The following is a 15812-nucleotide window of genomic DNA, read 5'->3' on the forward strand; positions in this document are numbered from 1 at the left end:
CAGAGCAAGTCTTCTTTTTTCTGCAGCAAACAGAAATCTATTACATAATACCAGTGACAATATGATCTAAATTTGTGGAGAATTACTACCAGTAGAAGTTTTCTTACACACATTTTCAATACTGATGAGAGAATCCTCTTTGTTATTCTGTTAGAGCTGACTGACCTTGACAAGCTGGTTGAGAGTAGTTTTAATGCTTTAATTGCCTCTAGAAATCATAAAAAGTCGCTTCAGCACTGCTTCTCACACATACTGTTTCTACATCACACGCTCTAAATTCTGCAAATTAAGTTTCCTGGGACCCTGGGAATATGTTAATAAAAGTCTCCTAAAGCATGAAGGTCGTCCGCCTGTATTTGATAGATGGTATCAGTAACAGTAGCATGAATGCATCAGCTGTGCAGATGACAAACAGAAGCCTGAACAGGATGCACAAACAGTGTGTTTTGTGTTTCTTTACCCTGTTGGAGATTTGTGCATATTTTGTCTCTTTATGTGATTCACAGCAACAGACACCAACAATGGCTTTCTACCAAAACAGCTGTTCCTCTCCCTCTGCTAAAGCTCTCGCTGGGGCATCATTATTGCCAAGTACATTGTCTTTCACAGCTTTTTAACAAAGCATTGCTGTACAGAACGCTTCTCAATGCAGACTAATTTCACCTGCCAAGTACCGCATATATCTCACTTTGCATCTCTTCTGTAAAACAATCAATTTAAGAAAACGTAACATGCATAGTCCCCGAGCAAAACGTCAGCCTCTTGGGAGGTTTTGCAGAGAAGGTTATTTAAGAACATAGGTGAAACACTAAGTTTGGCAGTTCTGCATTGAACCAGCACAGCTAAATTGGCAGTGCTTAGCAGCTAATATAGCTGCGTCAGCCAGTCTGTTAGTACTAAGTAACCCAGCTGGAAAGGCATCTATAAGCCACTGGCTGTTCCTCCTAGACTGCTGTGTCAGAAAATCATTAAGAAATTGCTCAGCTAGCCAGGTATTCCTTAAAGCGAAGCAACGGCCTTAGCCGTTGGGCTACGGCAAAGCCAAGTTTAAGGACTGTACAAAACAAACTGAGAAGAGTTTAATGATGGAGTTTTGCACATACAGAAACCCATGTAGATTAGACTACTGGGCAGTAAATTGTATTCTTACATATTTTGTGTTGGTATTTATAGTGTGAATAGAGTTTAGTCCTTAACTTTTATAGGGATTATATTTTGCTAAACCCACTTTTATTAGTCTTTGGTACATTTATTTGTGTATTTGGACCCTACTAGTTCATAAAGTTTGAATTTGAACCCTCCAGGTGCTGTAAAGCTATCTTTATATTCATTCCAGCAAAAATCGAGTGGATTTCTACAACCTGTTTCAAGTCCTTCTTAATTATTACTTCCGCCAGGAGGTATTGTGATCACTTTGCTTTGTGTGCATGTTTGTCGTGTTTGTTTGTTAGCAAGATAACACAAAAAGTTATGGATGGATTTTCAGGAAATTTTCAGAAAATGTTGATACTGGCACAAGGAAGAAATTATTAAATTTTGGTGGTGATCGGGGGGGTGGGGTGGAGGGGGGACAGATCTCTCTTGGTGGAGGTCTGCGCTCTCCAAGTGCTTTTCTTGTTTGTTATGTTTTATAACTAGTTACATCACGACGTGCACATATAAGGTCAAGACTTCCGACGAAACATTTCTCCAAGTATGACATAATTGTTTGTCAGCAGCAGTGGTTGTAGTCCATATTGAAAATATGTCCAAACTCTGAGCCGATTATCTAAAATATTCAGTTGTTGGTTGTATTAACGAACTTAAGTGGCTGTCAACAACCTGGAAGGGGGTGGGGTCGTGTGCATTTAAAGGGCCAGCACTCAAAACAACCTTTCTGGTGTCATTATTCAAAAATAGGGTTGAAGATGGACCTGTGGAGTTGAATTAATGAAGAATTCAGAACCAAGCAGAGCATTTACACTTTATGTAGACCACAGGGAAATGCTTTAAAATGCATACTTCCATTTAAAAAAGCAAAATATCACTTCTTTAAATTTCTTCCATTTATCATATCTTATTTTATAGCTATAGGTTGGAGTAGATAAGACCCTCAAATTTAATCCCATTATATCATCATGTTATATTTCGTAAAGAATAGTCCTTAAAATATGGATCAACATCACCCAAAACACCAAATATAGGACTGGTAAATTTACATCACTTTTAAATGCTAATCTAATGTAAATCCAGTGTTTTTCAAAATGATTGTTTGCGTCAGTATGGGAACAAACAACTCTAGTGTCTCATCATGAAAGCATAGCCTGAATGCAACATACTAACACTGGCTCAGTTCTGTTCCATTATTAATAAGCTTCTTTTTTGTAACCTTCCTTTTTATGTGCATACCAGATTTTGTGCAGCAAAATAAATGAGTACTTTCTTAACTTTTGTGAATGTGCTATTTAAAAAGTCGTGCAGGTCTACAAAGGTTAAGAACATGTAAATATGTGATCTGTTATTAAGTTATTAAGATACTGAGTAGTTTTCAGCCTAGATTAGTTTTGGGTTGGCAGTTTGTTTTTTTTTACCTGAAGTGAGAGAAAAGGGTAAATGTGTGGAAGATGTCAAAAAAAAAAAAAGAGCCAGCAGAGAAAAAGCGCAGCATAATAGATAGTAAGTGCAGCGTATTTAAACCACACATACAAAAACATGTTAAATGCACAACAAGGAGGTGGAAAGCTGCTGAGTGGGAGTTGTCTCATTCCTGCAGCGCTTCCTGCAGCTCGCGTTTTGCTCTGTTCTTGCTCTACTGTCTTCCTCTGCACCATCTAAATATTTTATATGTAGCCTGATGTTGTTTTAGGGACCTGTCCCACTCTTTGATCAGCCAGGCTGTCATTGATTTGTTGCTAGAGCAGAGTAAGGCATTGACTGTTTCATCACTGAGGAAGAGGCAATCAAGAAGGGCTCACTGAACAAAGACAAATCAATAAATAATGCAACATCAGCTTGTCCTCAGCTGTTTTATCAATCACTGAAAGCCTGATACAGTATTGTCTCACCATTTCATTCTGTTATCACCCAGTAACACCAATGTATCTCCAGCTGTTTACATGTAAATTATATCTGAAGCTCCTATCGGCTATAAATACCTTATTTTATGTTTCCTGTGCAGCAAATGAGAACCAAAATATATACATAGCATACTGATTTTACTGCGTAGTTAAATGCACTGTATAACATTGTGCTTCTTGAAAGTACTCTCAATCAAATAGCAAATGCAAAAGTAATTACAGAAGGACATTTTTCTGAGTCACGGAAGATGAGCTCTATTCTACAAAATCATATCAGTTCCTGTTGCATTACTGAGCCAAAACCCACTGTCGCTCTGGCTTTGATGTTCAGACTGCAGTCCTGCACAGCCAGGGAAAAAAAAAAAAAGTTCTAAAAACAGGGCCTAAAATCTGGGAGGCAGAAAAAATGTTGCCGCTGTCATAATCCTATGGGTAATCGTTTACATTTGATCACCATGCATGAATATGAATGCTGTTCTGTGTGTCCTTGAAAAATCCGACAACTTACAGTGAGTCGCTGGGGTAGAAAATACTAATGCAAACGTATTCTGTACCTCTTCCGGAAACACGACAGCTATCCGACCGACTTATTCCAACCACCAGCAAAATGATGAGTGGGAAACAGCGTCACAATTTGCACACATTTATATTTAGTAGTGTTGTGTTTCTGAAACAACACAACAGGGACAAAAAAAAAAAGACATAAAAAAGAGAGTTTACTACGGTGTCTAACGAAGCCAAGGAGATTACAGATGGCTCGCTTTGTGGAGGGGTGCTCGAGCATGTTTTCAGGCTCATTTCAGTGTAATTTTCTCTCTTTATCCATGGGCACGCAGCCTGTGACGGGTCAGAATGAGCATGGAGCCTTGTGGTGGATGGAGAGAGCAGTGCCAAGCAGTGTGGACATGTATAGGCAGAGAGGAGACGTGATGGGGTTCTGGAAAGGCTATTGCTAATTCCTGGCACAGAGAGATAGAGAGAGAGAGAGAGACAGAGTGTTTGCAAAAGAACAATACAACAACAGACACAAATACACACGACGCATCTCATTGCTTTGGAGAATTCTAAATTAAATTTGCCTTCACAAATCAAAGTGTGTGAATGCAAACTTCTCTTCTTTAATGGGATTGGAAGAGCATTCTACTTAAAACATAGTGCCAGTAAATCATTTTTAAGAATGTATTCATGTCATTTGAGGAATTGGAAAGGTCAAATAAATTCCATCATTCCACACATAAGTGAAATGAGAGTTCTACTGTGCCCAATGCCTAATATTGCTATAAATGGTTTTCTGCTGTAACCACGGATGAAAAAAAAGAAAGAGTAGATTTAGCAAATGGACTGTAAAATGGAAATATCTTAGTGCAATGTTTCAATATGTGAAAAATTGTAAGGCTAAGCTATTTTTAACTTGTGCCCTATTTCTTTAAATGTATTAAAAAGTTCAGTTGGAATTGGCCCAGTAGAGTTGGGATCCCAGAAGGGTAACGTGAAGTCAGACATAAGTTTAAGGAAAAAAATTGACTTTTGCTGTAATTTTGCAGTTCAGCCCTGATTTCACTTGTTTCATGAGCAAGTGTCTCCAGAGGCAATACATGATGTTTAACTGCTTTTTTTGAGAAGTCATCAAGACACAAAGCCTGGAGCCTTTCCATGAAAATAAACAGATGGAGACCAACCTTTACGTGTTGCTTCTGAGTCAAGGTAGTGGTCCTGCCACAAGTCCAGTCCAAGAACTGATGGATCACTTTGTGCAGGATTTCACAGATTTATTGTCAAAGCACCGATGTCACACTCGACGCAGGGTGTGAACTACAGAGGAACCAGCAGAAACACCAAGACATTATTTTATAAAGTTTCTTTAATTCCCTTAGGATGGGAAGGGAGTTCTCTAAAATATTCACACTATGCTATTTTGCCTCATATTTCAAGGGTAATGTTCACATTAGGCTTTTTTATTAAGGTATGGTTAATGCAAGCGGGTGATTCATCAGTAATTATCTTGAATAAAAACACCTGCATACATGTTGTTCTCAAAATCACTATTGAAGCGTAGCTCTGTAGTATCAACAATTTCCCTCAATTTTACTCAAATATCCGACAAAAAATTATTAATGCTAATTACCAAAAAAATAAAATAGAATAATGACTTGATTCTCATTTCATGATCTCACCAGAAAAAATACTAATAACATATATATTTTTCTTGCCTTTGTTAAAAAAAACAAGGAAATATCTTTTTATTAAACATATTTTCAGTTTAATAGAGAACTTCAGGTTGTTTCAGTGGATAAAGGTCATGTGGTCGGATGAGTCCAGACTGTGCATGGTCCAGAGTGATGGATGCACCAGGGTGAGAAGTTATTACCCATCATGCCTTGTGCCTACAATACAAGCCTGTGGGGGCAGTGTTTTGATTGGGGGTTGATTCATTTAGGTCTAGGTTCATAAATGCTTTGTGCCCAAACCCCTTACCTGTACACACGGAATTAGCAGGTTTTCTTGTAATGTTTTTTTTTTTTTTCTTCTCTCATGGAACACACATATTCCAAGATGGCGATGCCAGGATTCATCAGGCTCAAATTTGGACAGAGTGATTCTGGGAGTATGAAGCGACATTTTCACACATGGACTGCCCATGACAGAGTCTAGACCTGAACCCCACTGAGAGTCTTTGGGATGTGACGGAGGAGACATTATGTAGTGTTCCAACTCTCCCATCAGCAATACAAGAACTTAATGAAAACTGAATGCAATACCAAACCTAAAAGCACTACAAATAATAATTAAAATGAATAATAATAAATAGAATATAATAAATAAAAAAATGATTTATACTGTAATTGTGTTTTTTTGGGCCAATCAGTGTATTATAACTGAAATATACACATCTCCACACCTCCAAAGGCTGAATGGTGTATAATGGGCAGCAGCAACTATTGGTATCTTCCCAATAATAGAAACTATAAATGAAAGCTAAACAAGCACGTTTATAGTATCAGTCATTATTGCCCACAAAAATTCAAAAGTGTCAAGCCTACCCAAAAGTTTTAGACACTGATTAGGAACTGCAAATCATGCCCATTAAAAATGTAGTTATTGTAATAATGTTATTTTCAATTACTTACAATATGTTCAGACTTACCATAATTCTAAGTGAAACTGTATTTGTATTTGATGTACAGTGGAGCAGTCACATGTCAGTATACATCTGTATGATTAATGCATGATGACTCTTCAGATACAGTTAACAATAGTGATGCTAAAATGACCCACAATGACTTCACACATATGCTATCTGTTCATAATGTGGGAATTAACATGATGATATGACTGAAACCAGAAACATGAACCTCACAAACATAACAGTACCTAGTTCCCATGAGTCAAACCAAGGACAAAAAGCCCCAAGCGAGACTGTCACAATGCAACCCATTACCCACCCAGTCACATTTTTGATGTATAAGTTTCTAAAGAGCCGAGCATGAAACAGGCCCTTTGTGCAGAACAAAGTTTTACAGAGAACAGTGGCATAATATCTGGTGGGTATTCCCCTTGAGTCAGGGGACGTCACACATGCACATGACAGACACACACATGCGGAAGGATACAAAAGCATTCGCACACACACCAGAGCCACGCAACCAGATGAATGCGTGGAGATTCTCTGCACTTGAAGTTTAATGTACTCACGCTCACATGCACACACACTTCTTCTATCCCCTCCACTCTCTTGTGACAGAATATGCCCTTTGTTCATGTTCTTTGAGGGAGTGTTGGGGAGCTGGGCTGCCGGGACTCTGGGAACGGACATGAATAAATGGACTGTCCTTCATAGCAGCATGAGGAGAGAAGCCAAACACCCAAGCAGGAGATCTTACATCCATTATCAAAGAGTCTTTTGAACAGACTACAGCTACAATTACGACATGTTTGAAGTAGTAGTTAGACGCATGCATGTCTAACCCCTTGTGTATTCGCAGAAGCATGTAACGAATGCATGTGCAGAAATGCAGAGTCCAGAGCAATGCATCATCCAGTCCTGACTAACATGTTTCATCCTTTAAGTGTCTGATCCAAAGGGGGAAAAAAGCCTCTTTTTCCTCTATCCAAATGCTGGCAAACCAGTGGACACTACCAAAGACCAATACTATAGAGAAATACTGAAAAGAGTTCATTCAAAACAGGAAATAAATAATTAACTTAAAAGCTAGGGCCTTTTAGAAAGTTTTGTCTTGTATGCTGCAATGTTCAATGAACATAACAGCACAGCCATCTGCCACTGAGTGAGACACTCAGAGTGAATGACTAAACTGTGTATAGGCTACTAAACAGATATAAGATATGTTCTTTGTCACTCATGTCCCTAAAGGGTCTGTTTTTTCCACAGCAGTGGCTTGAACAGAGCTGTTAATCTTAACATGCCAGTGTAGCAGACTGGGCTGTTTCAGATGTTGAAGCCATTATTTCCCATTAACACTGATACGTCTCGACCTCATACAGCGTAACCAAGCATCGACATCACGCACAGGGATGGGGGAGGTCTTACAGACATCCTAGGATGAAAAAAGGCCATGAAATGATGAATACATTTCTGTCAATGTAAAAAAAAAAAAGAGCACTTAGATAGTTAGTGGTTAAACTAAAATTAGATTAAGAAAATATTGTGGTTGTTTTGAATATTAATAAATGCACTGTGAGTCATTTTTATCACATCTTTGCTTATGTTTTGCTGTATTTAACTAAAGCATGGTGTCTTTCTTTAAACCACATACGTAATAAATCAAGTAATGACCAAAATTATTGATGAAAAAAACAAGCTAATATAAAAAATGTCTGTGAAGAATTTTCATTTGGAGTCAGGAATGACATTTTTGCAATTTCTAATAATTCTTATTACCAGCATTTTATGATATTGAAACAAAATGTAATATGGATGGGTTTATGGGTATTAACAAAGTGTATTTACAGCTATATTTCATTTGCATATGAATGTAATTACTGTGAGGCAGTCGGTAAAGTGAGTTGGTGAATTTGCAGAAACACTGAATGAAACAGCTTCATAGTTTCTGTCAAAACTACTTAAAATTCTGATGGCAACACCTGGTATATTTTACCTGCGAGGGAATTACATTCCTTCGTCTCATGGTCTAGAACTAATTTGTGACCACAAATAGCTCTGTTGCACAGACAAGTTGGAAAGACAAGCTGATTGGATCCATGGGGTCCAATCTTAGTTGTGTAGTGTCTGGATTTGGGAAAGATTTGTGATCATGACTATTGATTGTACACTGTTCAACACCTTCGGAGAAACACCATGAATCCTAAACTCTGACCGTTTCTCAATAACAAGTTCACAGAGTACGGTCTTGTGAACTCGGCAAGTATGGTATTGGTAAGAACGGCCCCAGAGAACGGACTTCCTCAGAACGCAACTGTCTGTAATTGGAACAGCTGTGTTTGTGAACTTTCCTCCCTGTCTCTTCTGCATTTCCGTCATCAGCTCCCTAATGGATTTACCTCAAATCACCACAATATGTCACTCAGTGTGATGCAATACATTCATACTACTATTTACATGTCATTTATATTTTTTTTATACATTTTGTATATTTTTTCAAAACTGGAACAAATTTTGTGAAATCCTATATGATAATAAAGATGTATTTCTCACTATTCTGCCTCTGGCACGTGTTACAACATTGTATCACATCATGTCGTTATGGTCATCTAGTTAATTAAACACTTGCCGTTGCATTCAAGAGCAGCACCAAGTGCATCTTGGGATATTTTGCCAGCCAAGTCTACATGAGTTACCAACCAGTGCATCCTAGGTTTAAGATAGCAGACACGAACAACATCCGGGTATTCCATGTGTGCTTGGTTTATGCGAACTTTTAACTGGAACAGTACTTGGGCCGTGACTGATGATGTTTCACAAGATGGTGAGAATGGAAGAACAGACAAGAACGTGCGTTGAGAAACATTGGTAACTGCACTTTTAGCTGAAATGGGTTTTTACATCTCCAGCATTCATTGTGTGGATGGTTTACTTAGTAAGTTTCTATCAACTCCATCAGTTCTAGGGCCTCTAAAAAAGGTACAAAGTGCATTTCATGTCTCAATGAAAAATCTGCTCTGTGAAGAGTTTTCGGTCCTTTTTTGAAGGAAAACTGCTATGTCATAGTTTTTTTTTTTTTTTCCAAGGCCTTTCATTTTCAAAAGAATGCTATGCTGGCAGTTTACCCTAAGACACTGCGCAGCTTGCAGCTGCCTCAAGCACACAGCTAATACAATCTGTAAGAGCTTTTAGAAATCATTTAAACAACAGTCCTCTCTGTTACTAATCTCAGTATAACCTACCGTGTTGTGTTCTTACTGAGTGGAAAAGCTGTGTTTACGTTGTTTCACTTCTAGTGGCCTTGTCGATGGCTAAACATCATCAGTTTACACATACTCATTAATAATGCTCTTGACTATGAAGTGTCTAATTAGTTTGAATAAGCATCATAGGTGATGACCATGCACTTGTTTAAGCTTCCTCAGGGGCTGGTCTATTTGTACTCTTTGCAAAAACGCCCCTGAGAAACAAAATTCCACATCTTTTTAAAGCGGTCATATTTTGCTAAACCCACTTTTATTAGTCTTTGGTTCATTTATTTGTGTATTTGGACCCTAATAGTTCCAAAAGTTTGAATTTGAACCCTCCAGATGCTGCAAAGCTATCTTTATATTCATTCCAGCAAAAATCGAGTGGATTTCTACAACCTGTTTTAATTCCTTCTTAGTTTGTTACGTCTATAGCTAGATACGGCACGACATTTGCACATATAAGGTCAAAACTTCTGATGAACATTTCTCCGAGTACAACATAATTGTTTATCAGCAGCAGTGGTTGTAGTTCATACCGAAAATATGTCCAAACTTTGAGCCGATTACCTAAAGCAGGGGTGTCAAACTCAGATCCCCAAGGGCCGGTATCCTGCATGTTTTAGATGTTTCCCTCTTCCAACACACCTGATTCAAATGATAAGCCTATCATCCAACTCTGCAGAAGCCTGATAACGACCATCAGGTGTGCTGGAAGAGGGAAACATCTAAAACATGCAGGATACCGGCCCTCGAGGACCGGAGTTTGACACCTGTGACCTAAAGTGTTCCATTGTTGGTTGAACGCAACAGAGCAGCACAGCCAACAACCTGGAGGGGGTGGGGTCATGTGCATTTAAAGGGCCAGCGCTCAAAACGACCTTTCTGGTGTCATTACTGAGAAGTAAGGTTGAAGATGGACCTGTGGAGTTGAATTAATGAAGAATTCAGACCCAAGCATAGCCTTTACAGTTTATGTAGACCACAGAGAAATGTTTTAAAATGCATAAATCCATTTTAAAAAAGTAAAATATCACTCCTTTAGTGCTGCATAGATGACCAGTGTGTTATGAAAAAAACACAACCACATAATTAAGCAAAGGGAGACACGGTGGTGCAGTGGTTAGCACTCGTGCCTCACAGCAAGAAGGTCCTGGGTTCGATTCCAACACCAGTCGACGGGGGGTGGGACCTTTCTGTGTGGAGTTTGCATGTTCTCCCCGTGTCTGCGTGGGTTCTCTCCGGGTACTCCGGCTTCCTCCCACCATCCAAAGACATGCACTGATAGGTTAATTGGTTAATCTAAATTGCCCATAGGTGTGAATGTGAGAGTGATTGTTTGTCTCTACATGTTCAGCTCTGCGATGAACTGGCGACTTGTCCAGGGTGAACCCCGCCTTCGCCCCTATGTAGCTGGGATAGGCTCCAAGCGACCCCCATGACCCTAGTGAGGATAAAGCGGGTTCAGAAAATGAATGAATGAATAATTAAGCAACAGATCAACTATAACTGCAGCCTGTGCTATAATACATTCACAAAAGGTTAGAATCTAAAGGTCCAGAGTGTTCATGGTGATATTTTAGACTATGTGACACTAAGCAGGCAAGTACTGCAGAAAACATGAAAAGGGAAATCGCTACATTTTTTTTTTAGTTTTGAAGTTATTGTATTTTTTTAGATGCTCCATGGTGCATCTCTAGAAGATATCCATTAAATTTACATGAGAAGTCAAGAGCGATTTGACAGGCTCTTACACGACCTTTCACCTGGACTCAAAGATAAACAGATAACATTTTGGTGGGCAAAGGTCAAGGTTGGGATCTCACACAATATATTAGTGACCTACATGAACAGATTATAATAAAAGGATAATCGATACATCTGACTTTACTTCATTTATAGTTCAGGTGCGAATGTTTGAGTAAAAAAACAACACACATTTCAAAATGATCAGTGATCTGTGCATTTTCCTTGATAAATAATTGACTCAAACCACCATATTTTCCACAATAATTCATGTGTAACTTTATCACCTGTATTAATTCTTTCAAAAGAAGGTGTAATATGGAAAAAAAATTAAAAAAAAAACATTTTTTTTTAGCTTTATAGATCAACACTGTGACACTGGTTATAAATGAACAGAATTTATTCACTATTCTGACAAATGTACGTAGGTTAGAGTTCTGCTGTTGTCACATAATCTTAGCGGCCATTTGCTATACCACTGGGGAAACAGCCTTGATGAATTGTGGTTATAAATGCCCGGATACACTCGGTGCTTTTACTTGTAGCACATCCATGATTTATATCTGAAGATATTTCATAAAACTTTTTCACTGGTGGCGACATTAGCACAACAATGAACAGTTGCAGATGCTGGGGCTGAAATCTGACACATTTATCCCTTTAAATACTTTATATGTATAAACGGTTATTTAGATGCTTCTAAATAAATAACACACTATTTACTTGAAATTATTAATTATAGTTATTTTTGCAATCTTCAGTGTGTTGCCATATCAACTGATATATTCACCAACATTTTCCAAGTCACTTATCATTATCCGAAAACAGTAATGACATGTGTTACATCGCCATAGTTACTAGTGACTTGTCGATGTGTGTTTCAGTTAACGAACTAAATTAGAATAATACTTCTCAAGATTTTACATAACGTATATCCCCCCCAACGCTATTTTATCTAGATTTTGTGGCATTGAAGAAATATGTAAGCTTTGTCATTCTTATCCTAAAACCACTTTACATTTATTCTTTCATTGTGTGCATTCTTCTGACTTGGTCTAAAATTGAAAACTATCTCATACCGAAATGTAAGGAAAATATAACTATAACATCTCAAAATGTACTTAGATATTTTGAACATGACATACGTAATTTTGAATTTCTTGTTAATTACCTCCGCCAAGGAACGGGGGAGGTTATGTTTTCATCTGGGTTTGTCTGTCTGTCTGTTTGTCTGTTAGCAAGATAACTCAAAAAGTTCTGGACAGATTTGGATGAAATGTTCAGGAAATGTTGATACTAGCACAAGGAACCAATGATTAAATTTTGGTGGTGATCAAGGCGGGGGGGGGACTGATCTGCCTTGGCGGAGGTCTGCGCTCTCGGAGTGCTTTTCTAGTTTGATCATTTTATTTGGAAATTTCACATACACGAAAGTAAATATGTCAAAACACGCCAAAATTTTAAAGTCTTTATGATTGAATTTGAAAAATATATTAAATCACTGAAATTTATCTTAACACTTTCAGTGCCATGGGCTGATTAAATCGGCTTTACGAAAACAACGTGTAAAGTGCCACGGGCCGATCAGATCGGCTTTGGAGAACACGCCACATTTGTGTACAAACAAACCATCCACCTCCATTTCTTTCTCACATTTCGATGATGTTCTTTCTGTGTCCCCCTTTTGAGACCAAGCAGACGGGAATTTGAGGTCACGCGACCGAATAATATTGTTATATCTTTTTAATGTTTCTTATTCTCCGGTGTTTCATCAGAGGGAGCCCTCCATGCCGGGGGGCGGCTGTGGACTCCGGGGGCTGTGGCGCCTTCTCTCACTGGGGTCCGCTCCTTTCTGGTGGGTGGGGGTCCCAGTTGGCCCTCTCCCACTAGTTGGGATGCGAGGCTGTGTTGCTGGTGCCTGGTCGCCGGGGTCGGCGGCTGCCTCCTGGTGCGGATGGCTCCCTGAGACAGCGCCTCCTAAACTGATGTTTTACTTTTACTTGTACATTTTTGTTCTGGTCTACCCGTGCTCAGTCAGTCTTCTTAAGTATGTGTGAGCTTGTGGGTTTGCATGTATATGTGTGTGTGTGTGTGTGTGTGTGTGTGTGTGCGGGTGAGTGGGTGGGTGTGGGTGGGGGGCGGTACTGATTTTTAAACTGACATGTAAAGCACTTTGTGCTACAGTTTTTAATGTATGAAAAGTGCTATATAAATAAAGATTATTATTATTATTATTATTATGCAAATTACGATCAATAATGAATCGGCTGCGTCCGGTGCGTTTTGAATCTAATCAGCAATCGGTCGGATGTTACCGAGCGGTTTCCTGAAGGATTCTTCAAATATTATAAAAACGACGCGAAATACTGAAAAATGGCCAAATTCTGTGGCACTTTTAAGGCTTATTAGCCCCTTAACTGTCTGGCACTTAAAGAGTTAAACAAGAAAAGCACAAGCACTCTGGCAATTTATATAGGATTCTTTAAAATGGACTGAATTTACTCTCTGATGTATTTTTTCTTTTTTTTTTCTTTTTTTTTATAATTTAAGTTCTTTGTCTTCTTCTTCTTATTTTTATTATTATTATTTGTCTTTTCTTCTTTGTGTGTGTAAGCCTTTGCATTATGTTAATTTATTTTTCTTTTTGATATCTTGATGTTTGTTCAAAGTTTCTCTATGTTTTGTATACACATATATTTTCAATAAAGTTGGGGAAAAAATAAAAATCTGTGTATCAACGTAAGGTCTGGACAGTGTCCCAGTGTTACACATACATTGACTACACTGGATCTCAATGATATTAATGGAAGCCTAAGTATATTTGCACCTCTTTCTTCTCTGTTTTAAGTGTAGAAGGGCATTTCCTTCTGTCTCACTCAGTAAGAAAGGAGTAGAGGACCATGTGTACTTTCACTTGCTGTGAAGTCCTGATCCAGGACTACAGCAGGTGAGTTGGAGTGAGGTTTTAAGGAGTCAAACTCAGATTCTCTAAGGTGATCTCAGGAAGAACAGACAAATCTTCTACAGCCAAATGCTTAATGACACCAGGGCACTGCAGATCTTAATTAACTGATCCTTAATTGTCTGGGACTGCAGCTTCAGTCACAGAGTAGAGTCTTTATTATGCATTATTATATTAGAAGTAACTATATTCATTTTCAAATCCCCAGAAAATGTTCTCATAACGCTGTCTCATCTATTTCAACTAGAAAAAGTCTGAGCCGGGGGCAGCTCTGGTGGACTAAATGAATAAAACACAACGGTAAGATCAACATATGAGGGTTTTTCTTACTGCAGTCATACATTTAACACTTCAGCTTTTATATTAATTAGGGATGTAAACAATTAATCGGCTATCAATTAATTGTCGATAAGAATTTGCTCAATTAAATTATTAAAGGTGCAGTATGTAGGAATTATGTTCTAAGTAATTATAAAATGGCCTTGAATGTCACCAGACTTTAAAGAATCATGTTCATTTCAAATACTGATATCACTGACAGTAGTAGTCCAGCCAGAATATGTGCATTTGAAAAGCTCTGTGTCAGCCCCGAAATGATTTTTATGTTGATATTGTGTGTTTTGGTCTGATGCTCCGCCCATCACCTGTCGTCCAGTCACAGAATCAGTAGCCTTTCAGCATCCAGGTTGCCAGTTCCCACTGAGCTGCAGCTGGAACATTTCTGATCATAAATGTCTGACGTTAATAAACCTGAAAGGCCTCTTATTATTCCCAAATACTCCGTGACAGTGAGAAACAAAACAAGGAGATGTATAGGAGATGCTTTTGAAACATGGAGATGGATGAAAGCGGAAAAGAATTTGAAGACTGACGCTGGCTAGTCTGACCACCTGGTAAGAACCACTGAGAGCCGGGGTCATGGCCTCTTCATCCGGTCCCTTCTCCCGGGGCCGGGCTGCAGTCCTGGCCCTGGTGAAGAGACTGCCAGTCCGGGACTGGTGAAGAGACCGGGTAATGATGTAGGACTTGTCTTTTGCCATGGTAGGTCCTTGTAGTGCAGTGTTTTCTGTGGAAGTGACCTCTTCATGTAGCGGTGTGTAATCTGAAAGGGGGGGGGGGGGGGGGGGGGGGGGTCAGGAGTTCACCATCCATGGTTTGGTTTGGGGGGGGCTGGGAGTTCACCATCCGTGATTCGGTTGCGGGGGTCAGGAGTCCGGTATCTGTGGTTGGGTTGGGGCGTGGGTACCGATCCGTGATCTGAAGGGGGGGGGGGGGGGGGGGGGGTAAAGAAACCAATCCGTGCTGCTTGTACTTCGTGGAAGTAATAGTGAAACTTTCATTTGAGTGGGCAAGACGTTTGTCCTGGCCTATTATATATTATACTTATGTATAATAAGTCTGGTGATGGTTTTTTTTTAATGAAATTTATGGTGTGGTGGCAAGGATTAGTGGAAATGCTAGTAGTAGACGTAGTAGACACTCATGCTGGATCTGGCAACTCCTAGCCTGGGGGGAGGAGGAGAGGATACAACGTTCTACAGTATTTTGAACGTGATTGCAGTACCAGTTTGGGCCACAGTCCTACATACGGCAACTTTAATTGTCAGTTAGTTGCCCTTTTCCACGGCAGGATTTGTGGTGTCGACAGTAGGGGGCGCCACTGCCAAAACTAAGCTTCA

At 39.1% G+C, this 15812-nt stretch overlaps 1 protein-coding gene across 2 annotated transcripts in view; it reads right to left on the minus strand.

The window, feature by feature from the left end:
* The window catches only part of mid2 (midline 2), a 182378-nt gene that overhangs the window by 141076 nt on the left and 25490 nt on the right, over positions 1-15812 (minus strand). The window lies entirely within an intron of this gene.

The sequence above is a fragment of the Sphaeramia orbicularis genome, chromosome 10 (assembly GCF_902148855.1).
Source record: "Sphaeramia orbicularis chromosome 10, fSphaOr1.1, whole genome shotgun sequence".
Lineage (NCBI taxonomy): Eukaryota > Metazoa > Chordata > Actinopteri > Kurtiformes > Apogonidae > Sphaeramia > Sphaeramia orbicularis.